Source organism: Anabas testudineus, chromosome 2 (assembly GCF_900324465.2).
Source record: "Anabas testudineus chromosome 2, fAnaTes1.2, whole genome shotgun sequence".
Lineage (NCBI taxonomy): Eukaryota > Metazoa > Chordata > Actinopteri > Anabantiformes > Anabantidae > Anabas > Anabas testudineus.
The window spans coordinates 28,916,095-28,931,489 of record NC_046611.1 but is presented as its reverse complement, the minus strand read 5'-3'; positions in this window follow the sequence as shown (position 1 = coordinate 28,931,489).

Sequence of the window (15,395 nt, the reverse complement as noted above, 5' to 3'; positions counted from 1 at the left end):
TGGTAGACAAACGTAGAAGCCATTTTGACTGCAACAAGCCTCTCATTGTTCTTTTTGGAAGTTCAAACCTTTCATTTTCGAGACTTCCCCCAGTCTTACCAACAGTGAAGGTAGGATAAAAGTTTGCTTCTGCCCGTCATGGCTTTTTTAGCAGGAACAGCATCTTTAAGAGTTTTCGATTTCAGAGAGTTCACTGACAGTTCTGGACATCCCTGCAATTTCTGATGAGTCTTATCATTTCCCATTTTGTATTTGCGTCACTGTTTCCAACCGTAGCAACCACTGAATGGCCCAGGTTCTTTCAAACAAGGGTGCCTTTTGATTAAGGCCTCTGCAACTGAACAAAAATGTGCATCTAGTCGATAAGATTTGTATTGGTAGATTTCTCTAGTCAGTTCAGGATATCAGTCTGCATTCGGGGGCTGAGACTCAACATGTTCTAGTGTGTGTGATACTCTGACACAGTTCTGTGTCATAGGGAAATTGAGGAAATCGTAAGTCCTCTGGATACTGACGTTTTTGAGATGACATGGATTCAGCGTATGAAAAGATTATGGTGTCATTTGATGCTAGTGAGATGCTGTCGTCACAGATAAATGAAAGTGAATGAGACAATGTGGTATCACTTGGACTGATAGATCACCTTGACTGTCCGTAAATCATGAATTTCAGCAGTAGAATTGAGGTTGAATGAGGGATTTCTGAAATCTTGGTCAACGTACTGTCTAAAGTCCTCCGTTAGCCCCAAGGTACTCTTTATCTGTCCAAGTAGAGTCAGTTTTTCATTGTTATTTTCCCCCAAAAATACTTTCAGCGCAAGTACAGTTGGTAAGGGTAAGGTTTAAGATAGAATGGCTATCCCCCGAATGACGTTTTACCACCATTTGGACGATTTTATTTACCTTTGGCAGTCGTCCAAGTGAGCCATGGATCAAGATCATCTTTCACCTGTGGTATAGTCCATTACATGTCACATTTTGTGCCAAGCACACCATGTCCACATTTGAAGACTTCTTCCTCAGAGCCCGAGATGTCCTTGTTAAGAACATCAATGTGAACAATGGAAACATTTGTTACTTCTATTTTTCCAGTTCTAATGAGCAGTTCTTTTGGATCCAAAACTCGGAGGCACGATAATGTGAAGTTGTTTTCTTTTATAAATACAGTGAGGCAAGTTCAAAAGTAACAATTCCTTCAAAAAGATTGTGCACAACATCTGGAGCAGATGTAATATCGAAACATGAGAGGTGTGTTGACAAAATACACTTTGATTTGAGTCAGTTTCGAAGGATTTGCATGAATGTCTCTGGTCCTCAAAGTAAAGACTTCATCTTTAACTTTGTTAGTCTGGAACTCTGGATGTTTTTGCTGTGTAAAATCTACAAACAAATGACCCTGTGAAATTCTCCAGCAATACTGTGTGCACTGAGGTTGTCAGCAACTACACACTGAACTGTGCTTTTTAGTATCCTTCCCTACTTTACCGCAAATATCCCACTCTCTTCCAAATTTACTAGATCTTTAATTACAGGTTCTAAGACTTTCTCATACCCATAACACTTCAGATCATTAGTTTTGATTAGAAAAGCCAAATAAATTGAGGACAAGGCAGAGCTACAGCCTGGTGGCAAATTACCCAGAATACAATACAAACCATGAATGTTGTGCTTTTTCTTGGATGTACCAAGAGGGTTAAATATTTCAAATTCATCAATTTATAATGAATCAATGAATCAATGAAATGCTTTCCTGCTCAGTCAACAGTTTATTTTCTGTGAAGGCACCACCAACAAAAAAAGATTTGTATACATGCACACAAGATCCCTGCAGCTGTTTTCATACAGTATTGAAATTACCAGCCTGATCTAAAATTGTCAGAAATGTGCTGCCTAGACTGTAATATATATATATATATATATATATAGAAATATATAAGTATGATTTACTATTCTTTTGGTCAAGTATTTATACTGGTTCCACCACATTGAAGTGTCTTTTACAGTAAACTCTTCATCTCCAAGCACTAGAAAGTGGACCTTTGTCTCCTATTTTTAACAGGATTTGTCTCTGGCTAAGTTTTTAACAACTGACTGATCAAACTGGCATATATGATCTTGTAAAGTGGGTCTATATATGATTTTAAAAAAGTCTTGTTTTAATGTTTACTAGAAGCTTAGTTTGAAGGTCAGTTCACATTATAGGACCTTGTGGAGCCATTTACATAAATTATTATATGATATATACAAGATTATATATTTATACAGATTTTTCAGCAGATGCAATAAAGGCAGATGAAACACTGTCCTAAACTTAAAGTCATAATATCGTCATCTCCATAGCATTCATAACTACTACATACCACCTAAACATATAATTCATATCAAACATCTTATTATCTCTTAATCTAATATCTTAAGTTTTGCTAACAATCACATTATTCTTTACCATTACAAATGATCTATGCTATAATAAGGTAGCTCTGTGAGTTTGTGTCTAGGGCTTAAATACTTTCCATCAGTTTAGGGAAGAACTTGAAAAGAAGTAAACTAATGTTAGGGGGAAAATAAATAATGACATAATAATGACACAATGAAATAATGCCACTCAGCATTAACCTTTAACTGTGTAAGTTTAAGCAGCACTGCATGTTGCTGGTCCCACTTGATAAGTGTTTAAAAAACAAGCAAGATCCTCCCCCATGCAGTAAGACACAAATGCACACGTCGACTTATAAACTACTATAATGGCTGTAAGGCTTAGTCAAATGCTTACAATTTACTAAAATAACCATACTGTAATTGTTTAAATGGGATTTCTTAGCATTATATTCAAAACAATATGTTCACATATTCTTGGCATCTGATACAAACCACTTAGACTGATTAAATTGTATCAGCCGTACCATACTGACCTCATGTATGTGTCTAACTTAGATTTATTTTCCTTCATTCTGTGTCATTTCTCCTCTTTTTCTCCTTTTGCTTTGAGGCTTAGGAAATATAAGTTCCTTTCATTGCTAAAGCCACAGACAATTTGTTTGACAATGTCAGTCTGTGCAGCGCTGCAGAGGAGAGAATTATTTCTACTTATCACTCTTCTGATATCCCTCCCTCCCAGTCTTGCTTAATTCTTTCCCTTTATTTCCTCCCCCCTCTACTTATTTGGCATTAACATATAACTGCTGTGAGCCCCGCTGTAAACACAACGCAAGGCTCACTGTGTGTGTGTGTGTGTGTGTGTGTCACAGTGTAAGCCAGGGTGCCTTTGATCCGATAAAATCCTCTAATTTGAATGGTTGAAAGAGTTTACTTTTTTTTTTTCCTCTTCCTGCATTCCTTTGCTTTTATTCTGCTTTCCATTTGCACTTGGCTTCATTCCACTGTTGGGAGACTCGCAGCTGAGTTTCGCGATGTGGACCGAGCCAACACGATGAGAAGGAAATGTTTTGACAATTGGCTTTGTCAAATTTGGTTTGAGATTTCTTCATCGCCTTGCGCGGCAGACCATTAGATTAAGGCTGCGCTTGTGTAAATCCTTTTCACTCCTCATATGATTGATGTTCTATTTCAAAGTAAAGCAACAACAAACAAGTTTCCACAGCGCGAGGGCTTTTGAAGAGCATGCCATTCATCACTGGCGTGCTTGGCCTTTTACATGAGTGCCACAAACAGTCTGAGAATAGAAAGTGTTTACAGACTCAGTTATTAAACAGCAATTTTATTATAAAGATTTCCAGCTTTTGATTTGATTTGAAGCATTTGCTCAAAATTTCTTTTCTTCACAAATTGAATACACAGAGTGGAAACAAAAACACTGAGCAGTGATTCATGTTTCTAAAAGTGTCAGACATACTATCAAACGGAAACTTGCACATTGAAATGCGAAAATGGAGTACACTCAGTATAGTGTTTAAACTGCCAGACGTACCATGACAAGACATTAAACACAGGAACCTTTCTACCATGTTTTATTACATTTGAAACCTGATACCATCTGGACTGCATATTTTAAAATATCAAAGTCACATCTTATGTGCATGCTTTAAAAATCTAGTTAAGTTTGACGAGCATATGGGGGAAATGATTAAATGTTAAACGTCTTCACTTAGTGAGAGATGTGTCATGCACAATAAGACTAAGGGGTTATGGGCCATTAGTGGCCCAGATCAAGCCAAGGTGTACGCTATCTAGGTATTGATTGCCAAATTTATCTCCATGGACTGATTACTGCAGCAGGAAACTGCATCGGAAATGTAGCATTTGAGAAAAGCTGGTGTAGAATCTATGCCACACACAGTAAGTGGGGATATAACTTAGTGGTAGAGGACGTGCTTTGCTCAGGTTTAATTCCGGGCATCTCCAATGGCTTTTCAGGGGCGACCATAGCTCAGCTGGTACAGTAGGGCAGTCATCTCTGTGGTTTGATTCCCAGTTCTGCCTGATTCCTGGTCACAAAGATTTTCCCCAAGGGCTTTAATAAGTTAATGATATATCAAGTAAGTAGGCTAAAGTTTAAAACTGTGAGAGAAACAGGGGGAAACCCTAACCCTAACCCTAACCCTGTTTTCACATCTTCACATTTCCAGCATCTTATGCCACTTAACCAATGCAACATTTCTTATATTATAATTTTTTTTTTCCTAAATTTAATTTGCTCTCCCTATAAACCCTATACGTTTTAATCACTACTTTTATTCATAGGATTATAGCATAGGGCATTATGGCATATAGCATATCTCTAGTTCAAAAGTTGATGTAGCTGCTTGACCTGTTAATAAGAAATAAATTACACTTGATGGCCAATTTATTAGGTACACATTGCTAGTGCCACTTTGGACTCCCTGTTTTTTCTTCATGGCATAGATTCAGTAAGCTGTTTCTTAGAGATTTCATTCTAGATTGACACAATAGCATCACACAGTAGCAGCATACTTGTCGGTTGCATAACCATGATGCAAATCTTCCAGTTCACCATGTCCCAAAGTCGCTCTACTGCATTGAGATCTGGTGACTGTGGGGGAATTACAGTATAGTGAACTCCTTGTTATGTTTAAGAAACCAGTTTAAAACAGTTTTAGGTTTGTGACATGGCATGTTATCCTGCTAAATGTAGCCACCAGAAGATGGGCACACTGAGGTGATAACATGATGGGCAACAATGCTCTGTTAAGCTATGGCATTTAAACAATATTCAGGTAGTACTAATATGTGAAAAGAGATCATCTTGCAACAAACACAACCCTGAACCTTTGATAAAGGCTGTTCTTAGCTAACAGGAATGACACATGGTGTGGTCTTCTGCGTCTGAAGCTCATCTGCTTCAAGGTTCTATGTGTTGTGCTTTCAGAGATGCTTTTTTCCATAACAAGTGCTCATTGGAGTTATTGTTATTGCTCAAATAACCTCTCTATTTTTGAGTTGCCTTTCTATCAGCACAAATCAGTCTGGCCCTTCTCTTCCTACTCTGGCACCAACAAGGCTTTGTCAACCAAAGAACTGCTGTTCACTGGATATGTTTTCCTTTCAAGACTATTTTGTGTAAATCCTAGAGGTTGTAGTTTTATGAAATACTCATGAAAGACCCAATTCTCATTTCTTATTCAATGGGGTCTCAGTCCGAACTTCAACAGATCATCTTGACCATGTCTGCATACCTAAATGCATAGAGCTGATTCCAACAAGCAGTTGAATAGGTGTACTTAATAAAGCAGTGAGTGTGCATGAGATGCGAGGACTCCACCATCTAACATTACAGCTTCTTGGAAGAAACAGGTTTAGTAACTAAATGTATCTACAAGACACAAAATCTGTGACAAACTGTGTACAAAATATCCACTAATGTTGCTATAGACAAAAAACCTGTATCCATGGAAACTGCACAGAACAAAGATGGTGATATCTACTGACTCAAAATGTAAAGGCTACATTAATACTTTATACAAAAGTAAATATTTAAAATACATGCTCAAAAAATGTTACTGACAAAAACTAAAGTGTAGCTCAAAATAGACTAAAACCAAGAGGCAAAATAGCTACTTGCACGTATGTATATATATATATATATATATATATATATATATATATATATATATATATATTTTTTTTTTTTTTTTTTTATCAAACAAACTTCCTTTGACTAAGTTTGACATCACTAGGAATGTAACACACACATATTTTTGACAAGGACACGTTTCGGCACTTTCTTCTGTACTGTATCCAAGTAACAACTGGAAATATTGGAAATGAAATAGAAAGGTTCCATCTATTTCTTGATGCTTATGCAGGTCAGGTATGTGATGGCAGCTGTAAGGTAGCTGATTTTTTGCCGTCACCTTTTCTACAGTAGGTCCTCCTCTGGTATCCCAAGACATTCTCAGGGGGTAAGATTGGATATGACTGACATGTCTGGAATACTTCCACAGGAAGGTGTTCAGGATGCTTGAACCACCAACCGTCTTTACCTTTCCTTGTCCTTGAGGGTGAGTCCTGACACCCAGGGAAGGTGTATCTCTGTAAAAACTGTATTCACAATCTTATTCTTTAGTCACTACTCAAGACTACCCAGAAGAGCAAACTGGAACAGGGATCCTGGATGTCTGTAATGTTACGAGATGCTCAGGGGCAGTGCCTTTGGAGAGGCAGATCAGGCTGGTGGTTCTCATTTAAAAAAAAGAATATAAAAATCCTAAAGGGAAGTGTGCTCCAACTATAGGCATATCACTATAGAGTGCCTCCAGGGGAGGAAGCTTATATCTGGCTGCATGAAGGGATAAATGTAGAATCTCCGACTCAAGGGGAGCAATTCATTCACAGTTCTGAATCTGGCAATATACAGTAGTATATCAGGTAAACTAATGAAATTCCAAGCTAAGAAACAAAACACACTTCCATGTCATTACATATACACACAGACATGTGCACACACACACACACACACACACTATCAGTGTGCTCTTCCTACCATTCATTAACTATTGCTTTGAGTTAATTAAAGGTTACTCAGATGGAATAAGGCTTATCTGGGAAGCTTGAGAGTCACTGTGAGTGACTGCTGACACGCGCACACACACACACACACACACACACACACACACACACACACACTATATACACACTCCTGACTGTGAAAACCATTCGTTGGGCTTATCTTTCTGGAAAGACTATCAGATCTACATCACACACAAAGAAACTTTGTCTTTTTGTGCTTCTGTCTTGTACACTTTACACACTTACTGCACACACACAGTGAGGTGAGTATATGAGATAAAATGTGCCTATCTTCCAGAAATCACACAAATACACAAACATATCTGGAACAGCCATCTTTAAGAGCTGACACACTGCTCCATTGATACGAGCGAGAGAAGCGGCTGCTATCAGAGGATTAAGGTAAAAACCAAACACTACATGTTTCAAATGTGACAGGAAGCTGCCTGTGTTGTGACTATCAAAAAGGGTTTCCTGTGTTTGTCATCCTGGTGAGTGTACCTCCATTTGCTGGGAAAATCCAGTGTTTGACTAACAATAAGCATTTACATGCTTTTTGTGTAGGAGGCAGCTGCGTTGGTTTACCTTGTCCACCAACAGTCACAACAAATTGTTTTCCCTTGTAGAAAAGCCAAGCTGTGCCGGGCCGTTTGTGTATTTAAAAACTGCATTTTCCCAGTGCCAGGGCCCCCATGCTGAGTTAAATGAAGGCATTTATTCTCCAACTGAATCAGGCCTGGAGATATGCTTTCATTAGGACTGTGATTACCATAGTGCTTGTTACCGCTGGGCCTGTTAGTGAAACAGAGCTGTCTGTCTGCCTCTAGACGTCCCCTCATTACAAACAACATGGATGGAGTTACGCGCATCACTGTTAGGACACATAGGTTAGAGTTAGAAAACAGTTTAATGGCTTGAGAAAAGAAAAGAATCATGGACGGTTTTAAATATGCCCGAGTTTATAGGCAACTAGGAGAGAGACTTGCTAATGTTAGGTATTTTCATCTTCTGTGTGCCGTGGCGGTTAACAAGAGAAACAGATGGTAGTTCAAGTAGTTCAATAGAAATGATTCAAAAAAAAAAAAAGTTGCTGCGAGATGGAACACAGGGTTTGATGCTAAATGGTGGTAGTGTAACTAACAACTAATGTGAATGGTAGAGTAGACGCTGCCATTTGAAAGTTCGAGAAAGTTTAAATCCTTATTTCCTGTGTAACTATACATTCTCAGTTGTGGTAACATAATTTCAAAATGTATTTTTTTTATTTTGTTCAATAATCAGTGATCATTTCAAATTGATAAAACATTAGCAAACACAATGTGCCATTAATGTTTGCTTATGATGGGCCTCTATATATCTGTGTAGATATTATATTTAAAAAAATATGTTTTCATGTTACCTATGTTTCAGCTGTGTCAAGCTGTGCCTGTAATGGTAGTTGATTTATTTGTTTTGTAGTTATTTTTTGTTGTTTAGCTTTGTTGTACAGCACAGCATGCCTTGCAACATACCCACAATAGATTGGCCCCAACACGCCAGGACAACAGGATAAGCAGTTTTAGATGATGGAAAGATAATTAGTTATTGTCTGCTGCTACTGTAATATACATTACTTTTAACAAATAAATAGGGCAATTTGACAACTATGCCTACGTCAAGTAGTTTTCAGGGAATGTATTAGACAATAGTAGCACTGAAGCACACTTGGCCAATTTTTTTGATCTGTTGGGAAGGTCCATAATCCTTAGAACAGAAATGGCCCATAGAAAACCCTGACTGGTTTATTATAATCACAAGACAAACTTTAGGATTTCAAAATTGGAGAGGCAAAGAAAATAAATAACATTTATTCATATTACATCACTTTGAAAATCCGGATATTATCTACTAGCAGTTTTTTTTCTTCTAACCCTCCAACCATTGCAGTCACAGCAAACACCAAAGCAATGATTGGATAATATTTGTCCTAATGAGGAAACATGCCTTGGCCATGGTTTTATAAAGCGTCTTGTCCTCATTACCCTAGTCCTTCAAAAACAAACACAAGAAGCAGAATTGTACACTTGTTTCAAGAGTGTGACATAGTAATCCATGGTTATTATGACTATTTAACAAATCTGATAAATGTTTGTTTTTCTTTTGTTTTGTTTTTTTGTCTTTTGTCTGGTGTTGTTGCAGCTAACATGAAAGTGACTATTGGGGTATGAGGTGAACAACAATACGCTAAAAAAAAAAAAAAATTAACTCCAAATAAATTATAATGTAAACCTGTGTCTGCAGGATTGTAAACTTAATTGTTCTCTAAAGATTTAACTGTTCCAACAGACTATTTTAATATAATGCTGCAGGGGTAACAAGGTATCTAGTTCCACCAAGTTCCACTTTGAAGTGGTGATGTAAAAGGCTGACAGATGAAGGGGAAATCTCCCAATGAGCATTGTCGTAGCTGATGAAAGAACTGTTTTCTGATGCCTTTTTGCAATTGGGTGAGATGCTGCTTTGTTAAGTGAAAGCAGGACTTTGAATATACGAGAATTCAAGTGTTGAGCTGAAAGGTTGATCTGCACAAGAACATTCTCGAACGGAGAAAGAAGCTGAACTGGTGAAACTGTCCTACTGATTGTCTTCTGTTCAAGATAAGTGCAAATACCTTGCTGCTTTCTTCATTTCTTCAGTCCTACAGCCTGTGATGCTGTCCTTTCAAAAACTAAAACTGAATTTAAGTTGTAACCTGAACAAAACTGACACATTTGAGATTTAATTAATTATTTTCACATTTTTAAGTGTTTATTGTTTTACCAATTTATGGATAAATGGTTTTAGGTAATACTCAGAATTGCAGAACAATTCCAATGTTAATAATTACATACTCATCAGTCACATCTAAGGCATTTGAAGCTGTGTTTGGCTTAGAAGGGCACCATTCTATACTCCAACCAAATGGTTTGTACCAAAGTGGGATAGTGCTCCAGTAATTGGGACATAGGTGCCAGAAACCCTGAAGTGATACACCTACCCTACCTTCGAGGTAAGCGATAGTTTGCACTGTCTGAACAAGAGCAAAAACCAACTCTACTGCGTTTAAAGCCAGAAGAATATACCCAGCAGGATCACCCAGAGCTAGCCGTAAACAACAACACAAAAGCGTTGTAGTAGACTTTCATGTGCATCTCCACCTATAGTTCTACAATCAGTTTATTATTGTGGAATTGCTTGAAGGCTGTTATCTTTGCCTGTGCTCTTGTATGGGAAATATATGAATAATGTGTAATGTATGTGTCAGGTATTTTTTAATGTCGTAAAACCTGAAAACACAAAGCAAGATATCTGGGGATGATGCCTCAAAAACGTACTGTAGTAGATCTGGTGGGTACCTAGAGTCAAAGTGAAAATATTTTACCAGTCAATGGACATGACTGCTTTACACCAAAAAAATCAGTCACATTAGCATTTGTGTGCACAGTTATGTCTTCACTTCCTAGGTGTTGAATGTCTTGGAGGTTTACTCTTACCTTTATTGTTCAAGATGTGACAAAAGATACCAAACACATAAAAAAATCTCTTTTCCTCTTCAGAGTGTATCTCTACACTTCATTGTGACATTTTAGATTCTTTCTAACTTGAGCAGAGGTTAGACTATGTTTGGGGTGACTACATTTTTTTTTTTTTTTTTTAAACAGTGCTTTCACAAATGTATTTCAGTATGCTTGTCTGCCTTACAGCTCACAATGCATACTGTATCAGGAACCAAAAAACAGGCCAGAGGAACTGCCTGCAGACCTCAGAGACAGGACTTTTGTGAGGCACAGATGTCAGAAAGGCTACAAAACATTTCTGCTGCACTGAAGGTTCCCATAAGCACAGAGGCCTCCATAATTCTACAATGGAAGAAGTTTGGGACAACCAGGACTCTTCAAAAAGCTGGTTGTCCCAACAAACTGAGCAACCAGGGGAGGACAATAGTAAGAGAGGTGACCAAAAACCCAGTGGTTGGTCATTCATCAGCAGACTGAGTAGACAATAGCCTCTCCTCACTGCAAAACACATGACAGCCTACTTGCAGTTTTAAATAAAGCACCTTTACTTAAGTGCCTGAAGTAAAGCACCTTCTGGTTTCTGATATAGCACAAGTTGTCACCTATGAGGCCTTTTATAGAGAGCTGTGGGTCTTTCCATTTTATGTCCAGTGAATTTTCCACAAATGGACTCCACTCAGGGTGTAGAAACATCTCAGCTACTAACAAGACAAATGGGAGGTACCTGAGCTCCCACTGGACAAATCTACATGTTGGATAGCTGGATTCAGCCACAGAGAGCAATGAGACAGCAGTTCACAGCTCATTTACTGTAAAGTCAATGTTAATTCACAGTTGTAAGCATTATCATTTTTATACATTTTACTTTTCAGACTGTCAGTGTTTCGAATTACTGATCTGTTCAATCATATTCCAGCTCTTACAATATTTATCAATATTCAGACTTCTTAATGATATTTAAATTTTTATTTTGCTGAGTCTGAATTCATTCATTGCTCTAAAGAAAAAAAAAAGTTTACGAGGCCATTTCATCATATTATAGAGAGCAGATGTCCTGGCTCACTGCATTTAGCCTTGACGTGGCCTGTCTCCTCAAATAAATCGAAGTGAGAATTTCTAAGTAGTTCCCAGGCAATTGAGACAGCAGGCTCGTTTTATTGTCTCAGAAAACTGGCACTACACATTGATTCATCCCCGCCTGAGATCTCGCCTGATGCTTTCAGATTCCCCCGTGGTTTCTGTGGGGCTTCTCAGTCTCTCTTATTTGTCATCTCTCTCACATATACACACAGCTCTTAGTACTGTGGTTAGATGGTTAGACCGTTTGCAAATATTCCAGGACCTCTCTTGCCTTTTATTAAAGCTCCAGTGTTCAACTTTTCTCACAATGTATTGGATGTGCAATGTAGATCTCTCGATTGGTCAAGGCCTTGTCCCAACACCTGTCATTTATCTTGATGAGCTGTCTACCATTAAGATGCATCTCCTTGGAGGCTAAGGTAAGTGGCAGCTGTAAAGGTACCACAGGTGTCAAAGAGGCAGATAACAAATGCAGCCAGTGTGCATTAAAATGGTACCTGAGGTGCCAGGTTTTTAATATCTTTCTTCTTCTTTACTTACTTTAGTCCTCTGTTGCTGCTGTTACTGTTCCTCCTTCCTGGACCTATTGTGGCTCAACCAGGATGCTGACATTCTGTTACTGAACGAAAATCTGATTTACTGTATATTAAATGTTGTTTTTGTACATCTTGTAAAAATATTTATAACTACACCACATTGTTTTTGTTCTTTTTTCTTTTGACTTGCTACAGTGGTTCATGGTTCATTTATTTGGCACAGAAATTTTAATGATCCCCTTCCTGATGCAACCCTTCCCAGTTTTCACCAGGCTTGGGACCGGCACGCAGACTTCACTGGCTTGTGCAACCTCCTCAGAGGAGGTTTTTGGCATCTTGGGGGTTCAGTGTCTTGTCCAGGAACACTTTGACACATGGCCAGGAATTACTCTGGGGTGATAAATGACCTTACAGTTGATGGGCGCTCCATTTGCACAACTGCCTCCCATGGCAACATCACCTGGGTGAAAGTTAGCAAAACATAATTATGGGACAGGGATCGGCAGCCAGTGTGTATTCTGTCACCTATTGATCATGACCAGCATTCATTCTTTACATTAAAACCATCAGCTGGTGTTCATGTTGTAGCTGGCAGGCTAGGTAAGGCAAAGTCAAGGTCATCAATAGAATGAAGAAATGACATTTACATGTATTCTTCTATTCCATCCTTAGCCTAAAGCATCATGCTTTCTTAATGCTTTAGCTCATAAAGAGCAATGAAGGAAAACATCCTAAACATCCTGGACATTTCCAGACCATATGCAATATGTAATCCCTCAGAAATGTGTTGAGTTTGTCTGCTCCTAGGTTGGATGTTGAGAAAACCTTAACAAGTAGACATCCAGAAGGCATTCTAATGACATCCTTGACCACCTCCCCTAATTTTTGACATTGTGAAGGAGCAGCTTAAGAATGCATCTGGGGCACAGTGTGAAGACATTTAGACTGATTCTGACACTCCAAGAGACATGGTCATACAGTTTCTACACCGTTAAAAAGCAATAAAACATGTGCAGACTGATCTATTACAAACTCTCCAACATCTTTGCAAAGGTATAAGTGTAATGTCAAAGCTTACTGGAACAGAGTCATATTATCTGGTGTAATGTAAACTTTGAGTCAGTTCTCTTACACTTTTTAACCATGGCACCTCTCCAATACCCTGTGAGAATCACTTAAAACCAAACATTCTCAATGACCTAGCATGAATCATTTTTACTCTGCTCTTGGTATTTCTTGACCCAGGGCAAGAAACACAAGGCTGCCATCTTTAAGCCATCAATACATGTTCTCAAATTCACTACAAAAGTGATTATATATTATGGATTTTTACATGAGTACATTTAAAAATATTAATTGTTCAGTTTTGCTTAATTGTTCTTTCAACTTTTCAATAAAGGCATATATTTGTACCCATTATTATTTTAGATTTGCCCTATTTGTAAATTGTCTTGACAATAAAGTCTAAATTGTTTCCTGTTTAATTTCACAGATGACAGCAGGCAGAAGCATCTTTGCTTTGTGTGTTGCCTTGCCTGAGCTGTGACTGACAGAAGGTGGGTTCTAATGTAATCACACATAAAATGCAAAATTAGGAATCATAGAAGCGTAAGTTAGACACCCATTTCTGTCTCTTGGTTTTCAGTGTTCCCAAATATCATTCTTAATATGAATTATTAGCTGTGATGTTTTTTCTTTTTCTTTTTTTTGCTTCAACATGTTAATACCTATCTCACAGTAATGTATCAGCTAAATTTTAAGATCAAACTAAATATGAAAGTTAATTCCAATATTTGGAAAAGAAAAAAAAAACATGTTTGTATTTAGTATAGTTTTTTTTTACATCTGATGTCATTCATTTTTTGTAGTCTTATTGATCTAAGTGCCAGTAAAACCATTTCAAAACACTACTGTAGAGATGAATTGTGGACTAGTAAACTGTAAAGCGGCTAAGAATGGTACCTGTCACAGATGAGTTGCCAAGAAAAACTGGAAAGTGCTGAACTGTCAGAGAAAATCGTTTTAACTATCTCCAAGAGGTTGATAAGAGTGAGGATGTGATTGATAGACAAGTTACACAAATGGTGGGATTTAGGTTCAGCTGAATTATCTCCTGTTTCACCTTAACACCAGAAGGTGCTGCAAGGATATTATATTTGAAAAACTTTTCCCAGCAGCACTAGCGTAAAAGCATGTTTTATCTTTTAATCTTTTTCCAAAGTCAGTTTTAGGAAAAAGATGTGAGCAGGTCACTTTAAAATAAAATTATTATAACGTTGAGCTTCTTATTCAGTAAAGCTTATCTGCTGTCCAGTTCCAAAAAAGATGTAATGCTATCTAAAACATAACTAAAAACAGATTGCAAACAGCTGCAAACCATTCAAAATTTATTTTTGATTGGAAATTGTAAAAAGACAACATAAAAAATAGCACAAATTCAGCAATTTAAGAAAAAATGTTCAGAAGAAGTTGGGGATTTCCATTAGCTAGAGTACAAAATCTCATTAAAAGATTTTGAGAATTTAAGTGAATGTCTGTTTACAGCAAGGCCAAAAAACGATATTGAATAGTGACCTTCAGGCTCTTAGCAATAAAAAGACACACAGTCCTGTCATGGAAATTACTGCCTGGTCTCAGGAACACATGAAAAGTCATTTTCAGTAAACACACTTTGTACCTGCAAATGAAAAAAGAACAAAAAAACAATATAGACAAAATCCAGAAACACTATGTTTTATGTGAGCCCAAGCTCATTATAGATGAACTTAGGTGAAGTGCAAAACTGTCCTGTGGTCTGAAGAGTCAACTTCTTTATTTTTGGATGCATGAACGCAATCTCCTCCAACCGAAAGAGGACAAGGACTATCTAGCTTGTTATCTAAGTTAAGGAGTCAGCATCAGCGTTAGTGCACATGACACAGGTACAGTAACTTGCTGTGTGACGGCACCATTAACCAGCAGGACTTTGAAAAAGTTTGTGGCCTGTGGCAGTCCTGTGGTGGGCCACTTGCTGTACACAGTAGAGGGCACTGTTTGCTGACCTGCCCAGGGCCCATAAGTCACAAAAACTGGCCCAAGTGTTGTGTGTGTTTTTTTTTTTTTGTTTTGTTTGTTTGTTTTGTCATCTGGTCTGCAGGGTGGAGATGAGAAAATAAGTAAAAACTTTTAGCACACCTCAAATATGTAATTCAAAAGTCCACATAGCAAAAAATTAAAATGTACAAGCATGTACCCACATTCAGTGATATTAAACACAA